Below are 18,209 nucleotides of genomic sequence, written 5' to 3' on the forward strand. Positions count from 1 at the left end.
TATACACAAGACGACTAGTAACTATCAACTGACACAATAAATAGTAAATAGTTGAGGACCTCTGTGGTTCCACAGATCTATTCCTGTACTTGATGTCTTTGGGGGCATGATTTTAAAATGTAGTTATTGCAAAACCGATTTTCTGAGATATTTGAAGCTCTGTTTTCAAATGCCACTGAATAATGGCCCATAACATGACAGGTGAATATAATTCTCCAAAAGTTGGTATTCAAGGAGGCACACAAATGTTGAAGAATGACTTTAGCAACAATGACAGACCACTGACGTAAAGGCTTAATACACCTTCATACCCATAAAAGGATTTAGTTCACTTACCAGAGATTACCATGTAAGTTCACGCCCTATTTAAGCCCTATTTATCTGCAGAGAAATAAAGCCCAATTCAAACCCAGAAATTACATTTAGAAATTGATCATGCATAATATCCACTTTACACCATTGGTTTGTACCATAAGTATGTCTTTTCTCAACTGTACTTTTAATAAAAATTTTATTGGTCTTTGCATCTCAGATTGTGAACACCTGTAAGAGTCACCCATTTTCAAAGTTTAATCGAAAAAATACTACCTACCTTTTATTTGTGTCTCTCTACTCTCACTTCTTTTTAATAATTTTCTTATCTATTCCTCCATTTACTATACTGAGTCCTAGCGGTGTAGTGTTTACTCATTGGATGGCAGTTCAAGACCACAAGCAGCATTGTAGGAGAAAGACTTGATCTTAAAGTGTTACAACCTCAGAAACCCACCGGAGGTCGCTGTGAGTCCGCATGGACTTCATGGCAGTGTGAGATGTTTGAGTTGCAGGAGTCAAACATTGATAAGTACAGGAAGACAGCTCTCCCTATGATAAAATGGAAATGTAATTAGAGTAAATAAGGTACGTGTGAACATTCTAGTGATCTTATGTTCTCACTGTCCTAGTATTTGATGCTGTATGGTACCCCTCCCCACCATTCCAAAATATAATAGTACTGGTTGGGGGGGACCTTATATAGTACACCTTTGTCCTGCTAGGTGAGCATCACGCCATTTACTCTCAGTTAGTGCACCCAGAGGCATCACCTGGGAAGCTTCTCTCTGGTCACAGTGAATTTTTTATAAAAGCAGTTTCACTCGAACTTCTGTTTTGTGATGGCAGATTTAGCAGTGTGCAGCTGTGAAGTTTTGTTCCTGATTGGGAAAATGCAGCAGACCCTGTAGTGGTGTTGGACACAGCCTACTGGGAGAGCGCTGTGGGAAAAGCTCACAGGTACAAGTGGTTTTCTGGTTTCAAAAAAGGTGAAACATAGATTGATGACCAAGCATGCTCTGAACATCTGTCAACTTCCCAAATGGACGAAAATGTCAACTCATAGTGCATTTGGAGTTTGTTACACCAGGTCAGACTGTCAATCAAGCTTTCTAGTTAAAAGTTGTGGGAAAAAATAGTGTAACCGTGTGTGATCAAAAGAAGGCCTGATTTGTGGCAAACAGGGGACTGTTTTGCCCTCACACTATGTACCCGCTCATGCCGTCATCTCAGTGTGCCAACATTGCACACACACACACACACACACACACACACAGCATGTCTCTCCTGTCTCATGTCCCTAACTCACCAGACTTCTACTTTGTTTGACTTCTTTATATTTTTGAAGATTCAGAGGAACATGAAAGAACAGGTATTTGATGATATAGAAGAGGTAAATTAACAAAAAAATGAGAGAGGTACTTTCAGCCATCCATACCGATGAGTTTTAAAAATATTTCCAAGAATGGAATGGTGAATTTGACAAATATATTAAGTGTAATAAAGAGTACTTTGATGGGGATAAGTTTGTTTTGTTAAAAAAAATTGAATACATAGCTTTGAAAAAATCTCCGATTTGGGGGATACCCCCTCATAAATTTTTATCTCCTTTGCTCCTTGTGTTGCATGAGAATTTCCTTCCACTTTTGGCGGTGCCTTTTTGTTTTATGAAATACCTTTTTACTTAAATGTGGTCATCAAGCTTTGACTATTTTTTCTTTACATTATAAATCCTGGGTGAACATATATGCAAATGCACATTTTTTCCCCAGAGATGACATTGATGTCAGTTCTACTCTCTCAGTTTAGCTTCTTACCTTAATTTTCCCTTTTCTTTGTGTTTCTCTGGTTTGGAAAGGCCACCTATACAGTGGTTCACAGCCAGGAATATTGCTTTTAGAGAAACTCAACTCCAGGCTGGTAGGCAAGATGCTTCCTCTTCTCTTATGGTTTCATGTGCAAAACTGCAGGTTCAGTCTCCAAAGGAAACATTTACAAGGAGTTTATAAAGCGGAGGAGATTCAATGTCATACAAATACTTACAGTATCTGATTACCTCTGTAATTGAGTTCTTGAGAAGTTAGATGGATAGTCATGAATACAATGTAATACAGGGTAGATTCAGTTAATGTCCTTCATGAAACATACTAGTGTAGGATTTAGAGGATATGCTTACTGAAATGCATTCACTACCATACTAGTTAATAAAAGCCTCCAAAAGGAAATTGTGGATGAAAGCAAAGAATGAAAATCCACGTGAATAAGTCCCAGTTTTCAATTTCAATTCAAACAAGTCAATTTTAAAGATAGAAGGCAAGAGTAAATAGCATACGATTCCAAATGCGCTGACATTTTGATAATTAAATCAACATTACAATGAAAGATGCAATGCTTCCCCTGTGTCCACCAATAAATACCTAATTTATTTAAGGGGGGGGAAATTTAAGGCATATAAATGCCAATCATCTCAATAGTAGGGTATAGAGAGGCCAAACTTGGTAGTATATACCCATAACTACACGGAAGAGAGACATTCTGAATCTAGTAACCATGAGAACGTTTTCACTGGAGAGATGCAAGCTATTACTGCTATCAGGGAAAGTACATTATACGTTTCCTTGCTTTGGATGAACTATCTCTCAAGGCTTTCCTCCTCCCTGTCTCTGAATCCAAGGTTAACAACTTACTTTCTATGCCCAGACATTTCTATTCTATCCATTGCAGTGTTCTGGATATCGTAATACCAGGATAGTGTGATCTTCATTAAAAGATGAATCAATTTTAATTTCCTATATTTCTTACAGAAAAGCATATTTCTCAAAATAAAGGCAGAAACTGATTTTCCAATTTATATAGTAATAATATCTGTCATTTAGTGAATAGTGCCTGCAACTAATTCAGGGTCGCTGAAAATAATATGCTTCCCCAAATTCTAAATTAGAACTCGAATATATCAGACTATAGTAATTTCTGCTGAATGCTACCTTGTCTGGCCTAACACACTTGCATATCCTGTGCTCGGCAAACTTGACAGTCATTGCAGACCTTTTTACATAATAGTACAGTAAACGTAGATGTAATGCAATTTGCATGAAAAGATATACACAGCCAATGAGTCAACATTTGGGGATATCTGAACTATTCAAAAAGTCCCTGGACATTACACCAAGTTGGCAGGTCTCATTCACACAGGGACACTTTGCAGAAAGTCTGGACAATCTATTGTCATTGTAAACCCGATGCAGCACATTTCTACTTCATGGGAGGAACATAATATCAAAAGAAATAAAATATAGTCTATAAAACTACATCTGGAACATATATTAGAAATCCCAAATGTGTTGGTATCTATCATTTAAAAGATAATTGATAGTACTGTGATCATCATATGTAAATTTTGAAGACTCATCCAGTATGAAAGGGAATTGGCTTTATGAGACACTAAGGGACAGAACCAGAAACCCGAGTGCAACATACAGGGGACAGATTTTACCTGTACCAATGAACTGAGTTCTCTTACAAGGTGGTACATTTCTAAAATGGAATCTAGGCTAAATCATAGCCTTCAAAAATATATTTTATTGAATGGGAGTTGTTAAATTACTTAATTTTCAACTATGATGATTATCTGCTAATTGTGAATAGTGGGAGAGACAGGTCACTGACCTATCTATTTTGGTTTCTGGTGCAATCTTCTTTCCATTATTTTCTCTTCTTGCCATCAACAATTGTGGCTTTCTAAAACATTGGGAAGATAATGATTCATATTGCTGTTTGTTTGATTAGTACATCCCCTGAGGTGGATATATAATTGTTTGTCAATTTGAGGATTGAGTCTAGGGATGGTGTCTAGTTGTCAATCAGATCATAGCCAATGAGGCCTCTGTGTGGGCATGGCCTTCTCCTGAGAATTCTGGGAACTCTGGTACTTCCTCTTGGGAGGCAGGAGAGACACTCTCTGTTCATACCCTGGGAGACATAGCAGGTGACAAGACACATGGGCCCACCCTGATGGAGCCCTAGGTGCTGGAGAAGCCAGGAAGAGACCCCTGCCAGCCCTGAGATGTTTCCAATGCCACTGGATCTACAGACTTTCTACCCACTGGCCTGTGATCTTCTATACTCGGCGCCATTGCATGTGTTTCATGAGTCTGAAGAGGACTTGAGATTGGTATCAGACATATGGACTAATATCAGACTTAGGGACTTGAATCTGGACTGGGCTGGGATGTTTTCTCAATGTTCAATTGTTCTTGTATATAAAACTCATTCTTAGACATATGTGTGTCCATGGATTTGTTTCTCTAGTCTACTCAGACTAACATATCCCCCTTTGCAAAATTGTCCTCTGAGTCCTAAATGGTGAAGGGGAGGGGAAAGAAGCACCTCCAGGCCCCATCAATTGGTTTCCCACGGAAACAACCACTTGCTTGAATTCAGACAAGACAAATGCCCCTGGAGTCTCTCTCTGTCTCAGGCGTATGCTGTAGTGTTTCATTGTTGGTAATTGCATGTTTGAAAACGAACTCACACAAAGTATTAGGCAGACAATACTAACGGCTCACTCAAGGATTCTTTATTAATCTGCCACAAGCAACTTCCATTCCTGATATGGCAATTAGGGGATAAGGGGATAATTCATTAATCACACACTCAAGAGGAAATAGCTTATGTGGTCTATTTCTGTCTGTATCAAATAAAACACCAAATACAAAAATGCTTATTGTAAAGTACCCTTCCCCATGAGAATGAAGAAAATGGGACATAAAGGTAACATTTTAGTTTCTGCAGAATCCTGTTTCAGTTGAAAATTTTTATTATCAACATTTCATATCATGATAAACAAGTTTTGGTTTCCCAGATGGCACACGGAGAGAGAGAGAGAGAGAGAGAGAGAGAGAGAGAGAGAGAGAGAGAGAGAGAGAGAGAGAGAGAAAGCCCTAACCACTCAGGCCTTGGCAATTGCAGAACAGAAGCCAGGGTTGATGTAAACCAATAAACTAATGTAAGTCATACCAATGCAATATAGTCAACAAAATCCAAAAAGTTAAAAGCAAGCACCAAAATAACATATAAGACTAATATAAATGTTAGGCAAATTATAGCAGAATAAATCCTTCTATCTCTTTTTGATAGTCATATATAACCTTACTCTTCAGATTACCCAGGAAATGCAAAGAAAGAAACATATATGTATATGTCTATATGAAGCCATGGTGTTTACCTGCTGAACTACGTCCTTCATGGTCGACAATCGAAACCACCAACCGCTCTGCAGAAGGAAGACTGGACGTTCTACGCCCGGCAGGTAGCCGGAGAGGGAGCTGTCCCTCTCTATGCCAAGGCACCCCTACAGAAGGTTGCTGCAGAGAATTAGGTGAGCCCAGCCAGCTATAGGTGCTGCAGGGCATGCTTAGATTCAGGCTCTGAGACAGGAAGGGGTGGTGCACTAGGCGTGAGTTACACCTGGATTGGCCCCATCTAGGCCAGGTGAATTTGATTCAGCCAATGGGGCGGACCAGTACCATTAACCAGTCCTCCAAACGTGGGGGTGGGAGTGGGGGCTGAAAAAGCCGAAAACTGTGAGACCAGTGCTCTGTCCCAGAGGCCACACACTGCTCAGCGCGACTGTACCACACTCAAACATGACTATGTCACAGACCCTCTATCTCGGCTTGTGTTCACCTTACTGTGATGCCTGAAACGGCTTCTACTCTCTATAAAACTCATGTGGTGTGAATTCTTCCTCTTTGGAAGGCAAGGATTGAGGAATTTCCCACCTGGTGGAAACCTAACAGTTTCAAGTCCACAGGAGGCTGGCTATGACTCACCATCCACCAATAGCAATGAGTTTGATCATCTTTCTGTTATCTATTTCACTGAGTGGACTAATTTAGTTATTAAATATGGACTATTTAGGGTTTTCTTTAATGAAATAAATTATACGTATACCTAAATTATAAAAGTAGCATACTCTCCTGGTTTTTTCGTTTGGGGACGTAAAAAGTTTTTTATTCAAGTATTCTTTCTTAAACATTTTTTTTATGTTCATGACACTATTAAAACTTGAGAATGAAAGTGGGTAGCTTGACTTCAACATCCGACAACATAGACTATTTATTTGTTAGGTTATTTATTTAATTTGCTGTTCTAGGAATCATATATGGACTAAGGTTTACTAAATGCACATGGAATCTCCTAAACGAGTAAGAGTGAGCAAAACTGCAAGGCTACTCTTGAATGTTTAAAGGAGAATTCAGAAAGGTCTCTGTACTGTTTTAGATGATCCAGACTCTGCTCTCTGTTCTCATTTTGGCCCTGCTTTGACATCCACTTCAAGCTCTGAGAACAAAAGCTGCGCACCTTCATAGTCCCTCATTTCAGTTCTGCTCTTACCTGCAAGTGCAAAGATCCTGCAGAACTCTGGTGGGCCAGCCACTACTGCTAAGCCTCCAGGGCCAAGATGGGCAACCAGTGCCCTGACATTTGAAAACCAGTGTTGTTTTAAAGCTCCTTGTCCTACCTCCAACCCTCTCCTTTCATCCACTCCTCGGCTTAGAGACCACACCGTCCTGCTGGTGTTTGTTTAGGGAGCACTGGGGGAACCAGGTAGAAAAGGTAAATTGGATCATAATGTGCATATTTTTTTTCTTTTTTTTTTTTTCAGGGGAGAGCGCGAACGCAGTCCCCCACTACCACAAATTATGCAGTCGAGTTTCCCACATTTGGGGAAATCACAGGGGTCAGCACATCCGGCGTGCAATGGATAAGCCTCGCCCTGGGAAAACCACCTTCGTGATCATGGTATCTCCCCTGCCAGGTAAGTATAATGTGCATATTTTAAGTATAAGTTTAGAGTACCTTATGGAGTGAATGATTAAAATGGTGCAAGAAGGATGAGGATGGGGCTATAGTTAAATACCAGCATGAACACCTAGTGCTGTGTAGAGAGGAAACAGAGTAATCTCAAATCTGCTCTGAAGTAATGGCTTATTATCAGTTCTTGGAAGGCAGAATTAAATATGTAAAATCATTTCCTCTCTTCTCTGGAATTAGCTGGATAACATCCCTATCCTATTGGGTTTCATTTCATTATGTAACAGGAAACTATGAGAACAAAGAAATAATTTGAAGAGGTGAGTGGATGTGAGTAAGCATGGCATTGTAAATTACTAAATGTGAAAAAGAGACAGACATGACTTTATTGAACACCTGAATTATTTCCATAGATCCCAAATTAAATACTGAAACAAAAGTACCCAGGAAAATAGAACAAAAACAGCGAGTGGCTTTAAAATATTGAAGTGCAAACACTGGATATATTAACCTTGTTTAGAAAATCAGACATTTGGTGATTTCTCTATGAGGGTATTTGTTGAAGAGAAATGAATGAAAGAAAAATTGGAAGCAGTTAGTGTTACAAAAACGAGGCAAGGGGTAGATACACAGAAGTGTCCTTGTTGGAAGTGCTTCTGCTGAAGGTGCGGTCCTCTGGATAACAGGATAACTGAGGGAGAGCAGAGACAATCAGCACGAGAAAAGCAGTCTCTTCCACAATACCTGTAGAGAAGAAAGGCCTTGGTTGGCGAGTAACTGCTCTGTGTGTTTCTGGTTCAGCTCGCTCTTGTCTGCTGCCTGATTTGGTCCACGTGTTATCGTTGGCTGCTGCTACCTTTTATATACACTTTAACACTGTTCCTTGGCAATGCTTAGAACTTGGCTATGTATCATTGCCTAAGACTGTATTACCATTTAGCTGGTTATAGTAAATGTTTAATAATTTAGAAACACTGGTAAAACAAACAGACAAACACTGGGTAATGAGATTTGCCCTAAAACCCCTCCACAACAAGAACAAAGGCTGCCCTTTGGTGCACCTTTGGCTACATGGGATTGTGCTGACAAGATTTCAGAGCCTGGAAAATAAATAATTAAAATATGTTATGACAAAGAGGGCCATTTTATGGGCATTATACCCTAGAAAGACTAGTATTTTCTGCTAGTCAAGTTATTCTGTGGCTTGTTTGTTTTTCATTATACTACTTATAAGTAAACCATCTCAACCTGCACCTTGAACAGGTACTTGGAGAGACTATCATCCGACACCCTCTTCATGTGTAGTGGGTACTGAGAATCTTCAGAGCAGAACTGTAATCAGACTTGGTCTTGAAATTGGTTGGGATCCAGTATTTATAGAGGAGGTCAAAAGGTGATGCTCTTGAGTGGCACTCTACGGGCAAGGCAAGAGTCCTACATGAGTCTTGCTTTAGCTCTGTTTCTTAAAGTCCTAAAGTACAAGAGGGTTTGTTATGAACTCCCGCTGCAGATATTTCATTTGGTTTAATCTGTGTTGCTATGTTGACAACTCGCCCTCGCTAAATTACTGTCACAACAGGAGCAGACTGTGCATCAGTCTTTATGTCTAATATGAAGTAATATTAATTGCACCAATGCCATTTGCAAGTATTGGCACAAAGAAACTATTTTTATCTGAGCAAAGATAGTGATAAATTGTAAAATATGCACATAGCTTATTTATATACATATTTTGAGACATGTTTCATAAGCACAATCATTATTTACATAATGAAAACAAATTGTAAAATAAACAGAATAGAATTGTACTTACTTTGTTGAAGCAGAAGCAGAAACATAGGTTGGGTTTTTTTTAACTCAGTGATCATGGCAATACAAGGGAGGACTATGAGTTTCCCATTATTAAAATATGTTTAATCTTAATTTTAATAGAACAAAACTAATAACCATTATTGAGGAATCTTTAAAATATATGGAGATAAATTGAACTGTGAATTATTATACAGAGAATATTAAATATAGTTTCTAGTATGTTGTAATGTTGTAATATGAATAACGATATTGCCTAAATAGAAATCTTGGCCGCACAATTGGGTAATCACCGGCCGTTCGGACTCATCAAGCTCTCTGTTAGAAGAAAGAGGAAACCCCTGCTCCTGAAGAGACCTGCAGTCCAGAAACCTGTGGAACAAGTCTATTCCAGCTCACAAAGTCACCACGAAGCAACATCAACCCAATGGCTGCGGGTAGAATATATCCTACCTAGGCTAGAACATATAACCCACATCCTTTAAATATATCGTTGAACTTGCCAATGTGGTAACTTGCCAATGTCCTCAGGGACTACAGAGGGAACTGGAGGAGGCAGGAAGAAGATCGTTAGGATCAGTAACAGTGGATAAGTGTCATTGAGAGACAAACACAAATTAAATGATGCCTGGGGCAAGCAGAATGAATTAAATGTGAATATGTAAAAAAGAAAGAAGAAAATCAAACTAATAGCAATAGAAAGTTATTTTCTGAAACTGGTGGTAAGATAATACAATTTTAAAGTAGCTTATAAGAAAGACACGAGTATTTCTCTTGGTCTAGCTTGGAGATAAAAGAGATGTTTTCATAAAGACTTGCTCTTGCTCAGGACATGGCTGGAGAAAAGCACCTGGGGCGAGGTCCAGAATGTTCCTCTTGGCGAAAGTCTCCATGCACTTCTGTCTACATTTATTCACCATCATTAGGCAATACTCTTTGCACGTTTGTGAAAGTTTGAGCTTATATAATTAGACAGCATGTGAGCAAATAATTTACTTTGAGATAATCCATAGAAACAACTACCAAGCTATACTGGATCTTTGGATTAACAGAGCTTTCAGATAGAGGATATGAAATGAGAAAGAAAACAGTAAACGTTTGTGAAAAAATATCCAATGATTCTTAGTATTTAAAAATATAGTATTCTAAATTAAATATACAAAGATGAAACATACAGCAGATTAGACGTAGCTTAATAAAGACTTAACAAACATTGAAAACTTTGTTTAAATGTTACATAAAGAAGAAATATAAGGTGGAACATATGAAAGACAGATTATAAAACATGGAGGGTAGACAAACTACAATAAGTGTTTGACATTGACTCAAAAAAGCAAATAAAACATGGGAAAGATTTAATAATAACAGAATCATGTTCCAAGATTAATGAAAGATTGATATTCAGCCAGGGGATATAAATTCAAACAAACTGTAATAACACTAGAAAATATCAAAAGTAGAAGATTGCAAATATACCACTGGATTGGGTAATATTTAAATGTTAAATTTGAATGCAAAATGGTGGATAATCTACAGAATAAATCAACTGGATAGATAAACATATGTATGTTATATGACATATATATGCACACACATATACATATATAATATCATATATGTCTGAGTTATACCTTAAGATATAAATGCCAAAAAACATACAAAAGACAGACAACAGAAAATCATGCCATGGCAGTTGGGCAAAGACTTAAAGGAGGTGTATAAAACAGTCATAGGTATTTCAAAGGAGAGGATATTGTGTTACAAGGCAATGTCAATAGTCTCTCTAAGACAAGCACCTAGCTTGTTTGTTGAGGAAAAATCAAGGAGGCTATGGGTCAAAAGAGCACGAAGGGAACAGAAGCAAAGCTCTGATCAAAGAAGATGGGGAAGGTTATGCGGGCCTTTCTGTTATCCTAAGAACATCAACCTCACGTTTAGTCAAGCAGAAGCCTTAAACAATTTTAAGCAGAGAAGTTGCATGATCTGATTCACACCTGAAAAACAAGCAAGCAAATAAACAAAAAACAGCACAAGGATCGTTTGGAGGAGAGTAAGTTAGAGAGCAAGGGCTGCATGACAGAGCTGAGCTAAGAGTGCATTACAGCAGGACAGGTGTGGACCCTGCTGTTGTAATTAGAAGCGATTAACACGCCCGGATTGTGGGGATATTTTGAAGGTAAAAAAGATGTCATTGCTCAGAGCATGGTAGAAAAAATAGGAATCAAGAGCCATTGAACTCTACTTAGGTAGAAAGGCCTGAAGTTGCCTCAACTGTGATAAAGAAGGCTTCATTGAAGACCACTTCATGAAGGGAATATTAAGTCTGTTTTCAACATGCCACTGGATTGGGTACTATTTAAATGTTAAATTTGAATGCAAAATGAGGTTGTTGGCACTGAAGTGCTATTACGTTCCTATGTTCTTATCTTTGTGAAGAATTTCTTCATTAGGCTCTCTACAATTATCTCATTTGAAACTTCTGTTTCTTGTTAAGACCATCACGGATGCCATTATTAAATAGATGCTTAATGAATGAACACAAAATCTTTCACTTACCTGAATCCTTAATGCTGGAATCTTTGAAAGTGTACATTCTGATAAAATTTCATTTTGAGAAATGAACAAAATTATCCACTAGATTTTATTTATTTACATGTTTTTTCTTAACTAAATTCAAAATAATAAAATAATATTAGTTATTTCAATGACATTTTCACATAAATGACTCTAGTAAATAAAATCTTGAATAGATGACCTGGAGTTTCAGGTGTTCAACTCACACCTTCCATGGTAGGACCAATTATGGTCAAATCACTTTTGACACTTGGAACTTTTGGTTCAGAAAGCATTTTAGGTGTATTTGGTACAAATTTTGTCAAATAATATCAAACCATTCCTTTCGGGAACTTTGATTTAGGGTTTCAGGTTTGGCTAATTGTGTCTCCTATGTGCCCTTACAGTCCATTATGCCCGCACTTATTTTAGCATGGAACATTAAAATATTCTATTTTTGACTCATGCAGTTTGTTCTTCATTGTGTTATATGGTATCTTATCCGCTGACATTTCACTTCTATCTAATACATTGCCTAGCATATACTGGACACTCAAGAAAAATTTATGATGCTAACACTTTAGAATATATGTTGTGTGTCTATGTGATATTTTTGTTTGGCTTTGCTTTCCTTCCTTGTCCTTTGTTTTTCCCTGGCTGGACATGAAGGAAGAGATATAACTACAGTCTAAGGAGATGAGTGATCATTTTCCTGTAATGAAAAGCAATGCTAATGTGCACAGGAAATGACCAACATGTAATTTACTAAAAATGAGTATTGGCATAACACGAAGTATCGGATAAGACTTTGGAAGAATACATGCAAAAATATGTAACTAATTACTTATCTCTATGAAAAATACAGGAGAAAAACAAACACTGTTTGAAGTTACTGGATGTATGTATCCTCTCTCAAGGAATACAATATAAGCTCTATCCTCTTTTCCAAACTTCACTTATGAGTCTTTCCTCTAAACCCACTGCCCATGTCTTCCTCCTTGTGGGGCAAGGTCCAACGGGGGATGGAGCCTGCTTCCACGTGGCCAGAGTTACCCCACACACGCGCACCTCACGCTTTAACGCTGATTCCAACAGTGCCGCTGATAGTGTCAGACTCCAGAAAACATGTGTTCCCCACAACCCAGAATGAATTAACAAGAGAAAGAAATAAAAGCCATACTTTTTAGAACCACATTTATATTGAAATTTAAACACCTGAGTGAAAGAAATTTACATAAAGGAATATGACCTACATGCTATAATGTACATGAGTGAAAATTGCTTCCCCGTTCCTCATAAGATTTTAGCTTGACTGGCAGGTACACTGTAAAAACAATATGCATACTCTGCTTTCATTTACATTTTCACTCTCCCATGCCACATTGTATTATATATTTAAAAAATATTTTGCTACAGCAATAATCTCTTCAAAACATATTAGTGCCTTGACATTTGGTGATATAACCAAATGTGTGTCAAAACACAGAATTATTGCTTAACAGTTTGTTTAATGTGTTCTTTTTCATAATATTTCCTCATTTATAGGAAAGTATAAAAGAGAACTATTGAATATCACACTTATTTATACCACATCACCACATCAATTCTGTCACTAGCTCTATTCATGGAGACAAAGTCAGTGATGTTATCAAATGTCTTTGATATTCTTAATAATTGGGAACCTATTTTTTTAGTTAATAGTATATGTCAGATCCTAATCTGTACCAGATGTTAGCACCATCAATTTTTCCTGAGTGCACAGTATGTGCCAGGCAGTGTACAGGATAGAGGGGAAATGGTAGCGGAAAATGGTATCGTTTGATACAAAATAATGGAGGTCTAAGTGAATACATCATAACCAGAAAAACATTAATGATACATATGAAATACATATAGGCATAATGGACGCACTTAGCTAAACCTGAAAAAGTTTCTTGATAAGAATGGTTCAATATTATTTGCCAAAATTTATACCAAATAAGCTTAAAACACTTTCAGAGCCCATGAAAACAGCATTTTCTATACTGGCATAAATTCCAAGTCTTTAAAACTCTAACAACCTATGTGGCATGAGGCTTAAGAAAAATTGCCCTTTCTTCACTACAATAGTTTTGAGAGTTTGTGTATGTAACCATTACAGTGAGGTTATAGTTTGGTATTATTTTAACCATAAGATGCAATTTTAGTGGTTTGTAAGTGGATATGGTATTTCATGAAATAATGTGATCCTAAAAGTGAGTATTTCTGCCAGGCAAGGGTTACTGCAAAGAGGTATTAGAAAAATTATGATGAGAGAAAGTATTAAACCCCCTAAATTGGCACAATAAAATTATAGGTGGGGTTTGGTTGAAATAGTCATTTCTGTTTAAGTAATAAATTTGGTGGAAGGAGGGAGTGTGACACGAAGAGCTGTGTACTGACTCCCAGGGGTCTGACTTGGTGAACTCGATGGATAACCATGGTTGTGAGGAATCCAAACTGAAAATTTGTTTAAAGCATATTGAAGTGAACAAAGCTAGATAAGGGGTTATTTATACATGTCATAAAATCTAAAGCTCAGAAATCAAGATATATTCAAAAGAGGGTATATAAGGTCACTCTAGGGGAGTAAATAGAAGGAGCATTAATTAAAACCTAAAGAAGAAATCCGACTAATAATACCTAAAGAGAAAGTGGTGGAAAAGTATAAGGCAACGAGCAAGAGGACAGAAATAAGAGGGAATATTACAGAGAAACATGACAAATCTGAAGAGAAATTTAACCAATGAATAGTCAGCTTTCAGGTGAATACCAGCAATGCGTGTAACGGTAAATATGTTCAGTAATGTTAAAAACAAAAAGTGGGACAATGAAGTTCCATTTCCAAAATGAAAGAATGAGGAATTCAAGCCACCCTCCTGAAGAGCATCCACACCACTGTCAACTAAAACCTAGACAAGGTGAATCAAGTTACATTATCTGAACTATTAAGAAACTGCAGGAAATAAATATTGATAGGTAAGCTTATTTACTGACTTTGCCCACTTTCTGTGAATTATTTTTGCTACTCGCTGCCGAGAGTCAGTTAATATGTGGACCTTATGTCTATTGGAAGCCTTCATCTAACGGAACACAATGCTCCCCTGGCCTGAGCATCTTTTCAATGGTTGCTATGTTTAAGTCCATTGTTGCACACCATGTCAGTCCTCTTGAATGTAGAATTGCTGAATGTATTTAAGTTGTGAAAAAACATGTGCAGTTTGCTAGATTTCCTTCTAGGAAATCTTAGCATTTCCTGATAAAGCATGAAATTGATGAAAAACAATAATTTGACATTAACATTGTGAAATGTTGGCTCATTCCATTAGACATTTAATTGTGTCTCAATTCTTGGTTTCTCTGAAGATAAGGGTAGGTAATCTAATGCTCACATGCTACCATTCATCTGGGAAACTGTCCTCTAACATAGAAATCTAAAAGAGTACTCACCAGAGATAAATCTTCTCAGGGAAGGAAAAATCCCATTGTTTATTTTCTGTGATGGTTGTCGACATCATCAACTCTTGAAATTGTTTCCAAAGTATTGGGCTCCTCTTTGTTGTTTTCTTGTATCAGAAGAATTATCTTTCCAAGGAGACTCTTAATAGAGAGTGAATGGAAGGATGAAACAGGACTCATGTGGAAAAACTCTCTCTGGGTGTGATACTACTGTGAGCCAGGCTGGGGAGACAAAGGGGATATTGTTTCATTCACTTCTAAATATAGATTTCATCCTAGAAAATCTGTTTGTTGTCTTAGGTAGTATACTCTTACACATTTTGATTAGTTCTCAAATTCAGTGTGTTTTATTTTGCTAACATTTGTGTGTGTTCAGGAAGTTGACGGCCGTCAGAACGAGGTGGATTATCAATCAATATTTTTAAATGAAAAAACACTCATATACTCGAGGCTTTTCCATAGCTGTGTTCAACATCATAACAGTTCCTGCGACATTTTTTCTGAGCAGGAAATAAAATTTCACAGCCTCATGCTGTTCTCTTAAATTGGCCATCACACCCTGCTTTTACAAGGAACTCCCCATGACCAGAGAGGACCTTCCTGGGGAGCGGCACTGGGTGCACTAACTCAGAGTGAGTTGCTAGATGCTCCCCTAGCGGGAAAAATTCTTACTATGACAGCTCTGTCCAGCAGAGCTTTTTTAGTTTGTGTGTGTGTGTGTGCATGTTTGTGCACGTGTGTGTAGTACAGCCCTTCGTATATCTGCTATTTCACAAGCTATTGACAATTTGATTTTCTGTTTGAGGTATACTAAAATCATCAAGATATTCTGTTTCAACTGTGTGAATAATCGCTGCCATGGGTATGCATTAACAACCATAACCCTTTTCCTCCATTGGTCCCTCCATCCTTCCTTTTATCCCTTTCTTTCTTCTTTGTTTCTCCTTTTGATCTTTGAGGATATTAAGACATTGTTAGAAGGGTCTTTTTTTTACCCTCATGGTTCTTGACTTCTTCATTAATTTATACATCCATCCAACATGTATTTATCAAATACCTGTTTTGTCTATTAACCAAAGCAAAATCAAAATCTCACTGCCATCTAATCGATGCACATTCTTAGTGCCATATAGGACAGAGTAGAACTCTCCTTGTGAATTCTACCCTTTCTTTGTGAATTCTACCCTTTCTACACTCTTCAAAGACTGTCACTCTTTGAAGGGTGTGGAAAGCGCTTTAAAGAGTTTTAGTCTTGGAAGTTATAGTCTTCTTCTGCTGGGCACCTGGTGATTTTGAACTGCTGATATTGCAATTAGCAAATCAAATCATAGCATCTACACCACCAGGGAAACATTGTGGATTAACATTCAACATACTATATCAATTTTCCAACATAATTTTCTGCAACTCTTTGAGACTGTTTTAGAGCCTTGGTTGAACTATGATTGAGGTATAAAATAGGTGCAGGACTGGGTAGGGTTTGGTTCTGCTTCACACAGGGTTTCTATGAGTCAGAACTGACCTGATTGCCCCGAACAGAAATGAAAAGATGAGTCAGAGCCGACTTGAGGGCAATGGTATTTGTTTATTATTGTGCGAGGACCTGAAAGAATACAAAAAAAAAGAAACTCATGTGCTAATTGTGCCCCAATAGAAGGGACAATGCAAATAGAAGTGGTAAATTCCCAGTAAGAAGATCTGAAAATGCTTCATAAAATAGGAAATTTTATACATAGAAATGTATAATCTAGGAATGTTATACAGCGATTTTCCTCCCATAGGACAGTACGTATGTAGTACACCCCTTTTTGTAAGGCATTGAGTCTCCCATTACCAATATACTGCTGGCAGTGGAAGCCTCTTCCTATCACTGACTACTCAGTGCTAAGGTCTTCACCTGTGAACAGTAAGGGGTTGGTGGATTCAAAGTATATGCATTACATTTGACCTGCAATGACCTTTTCTATGACTATTATTAATAAGCTCACTACTAGTACTATATCATTATTATCACCCGGAATGAAAACTATTCAAGGTTTAAGTTTAGCTCTTTTCTGTTACCTTACTATGGAAGACTCCATTTAAATCATAGATATAGACGTCTTACTCACTTTATCGTCAGACGCATAGCTATCATGCTCTGATTGGGAAAGATGGAATCTAGGAAACAAGCTAAAGAGGAAAACACCAATTTTAATGTCCTAGTTACTAAGGCAACATAAGGCATAGAAAAGAAAATGGGCCATCTAAACCAACCTTAAAATAACTGCGATTAGTGTAGAAAGGGGTAGAAAAGTGCTTCTGTACCACCAACAAAATTAAGCAAACAATTCATTAAGATAGAGAAAATGCATTTGCAATTTGTCTCCTAACTTTGGAATGGAGTTTCATCATTGTGAATAAGCCATTTACCTCTCATTTACGTTCTAAAAAATCTTTCCCAGAAACCAAATCAGGAAAATTTGCTGGTCACTTTACTTCATAAATTAGGTTGAGATAACTGCACAGATTAAAAATTTTAAAAAACACCATAATATTAATATTATAGATCATATTTACCTATATGTTAGTAATCCATCAGTTGGGATTATCCAACAACTTTTAATAAACCCAATAATTTTTCAATAATTTTTACTAATAATTATTTATCCTAACTACTGATATATGACTATGCTTAAAGCTAAAGGAGATCTTATATATCATTTAACCTATTTTGCTGATGGGAAAATCACAGACATTAAGTGACTTTGGAAAGGCTACACTTATCAGTGTTGAAAGCAACATTAATCTCTTATTGTCCTCACTTCCAGCTAGAGCTGTTTTTCCAACATATCAGAGCACACATGCTCACAAGGGCTTGAAAACATGAAACTAGCACGAACAGCAAGATATAAAGAGGCTAGCTGTCATAAGTAATTATAACAATGGTTCAATGTATTTAAAATTAAGCAATCTACTTAAGACCACATACATTCTGTTTCATATTTGATTACCCCATCAAATCCAGTGTGGGAAAAATATGCACAAAAACATGAGCTTTCATTCCACGAACTTTCCAGCAATCATGACTTTACTTAAGTCCATCTTAAATATCACTTCACATATTATTTTATTTTTCTTCAGAGAAGTACCTTCCTGAGAATTGTCATAGGATATGAAAAGTAAATCATTTTTCCATGGCATAAGTTTTAGAAAAAGAGTAGAAAACAATGATGAACAGGGAAATGTAAGGCTTCAATGTG

The 18,209-nt window shown here is 37.3% G+C and overlaps 1 non-coding gene across 1 annotated transcript; it reads right to left on the reverse strand.

Moving 5' to 3' along the window:
- Positions 1-6,976: 6,976 nt before the first annotated feature.
- On the reverse strand, positions 6,977-7,140 carry LOC142454035 (U1 spliceosomal RNA). Its single transcript, XR_012785570.1, has one exon. It is a non-coding gene; the product is annotated as a U1 spliceosomal RNA (small nuclear RNA).
- Between the last annotated feature and the right edge of the window lie 11,069 nt (positions 7,141-18,209).

This window comes from Tenrec ecaudatus, chromosome 7 (assembly GCF_050624435.1).
Source record: "Tenrec ecaudatus isolate mTenEca1 chromosome 7, mTenEca1.hap1, whole genome shotgun sequence".
Taxonomy (NCBI): domain Eukaryota; kingdom Metazoa; phylum Chordata; class Mammalia; order Afrosoricida; family Tenrecidae; genus Tenrec; species Tenrec ecaudatus.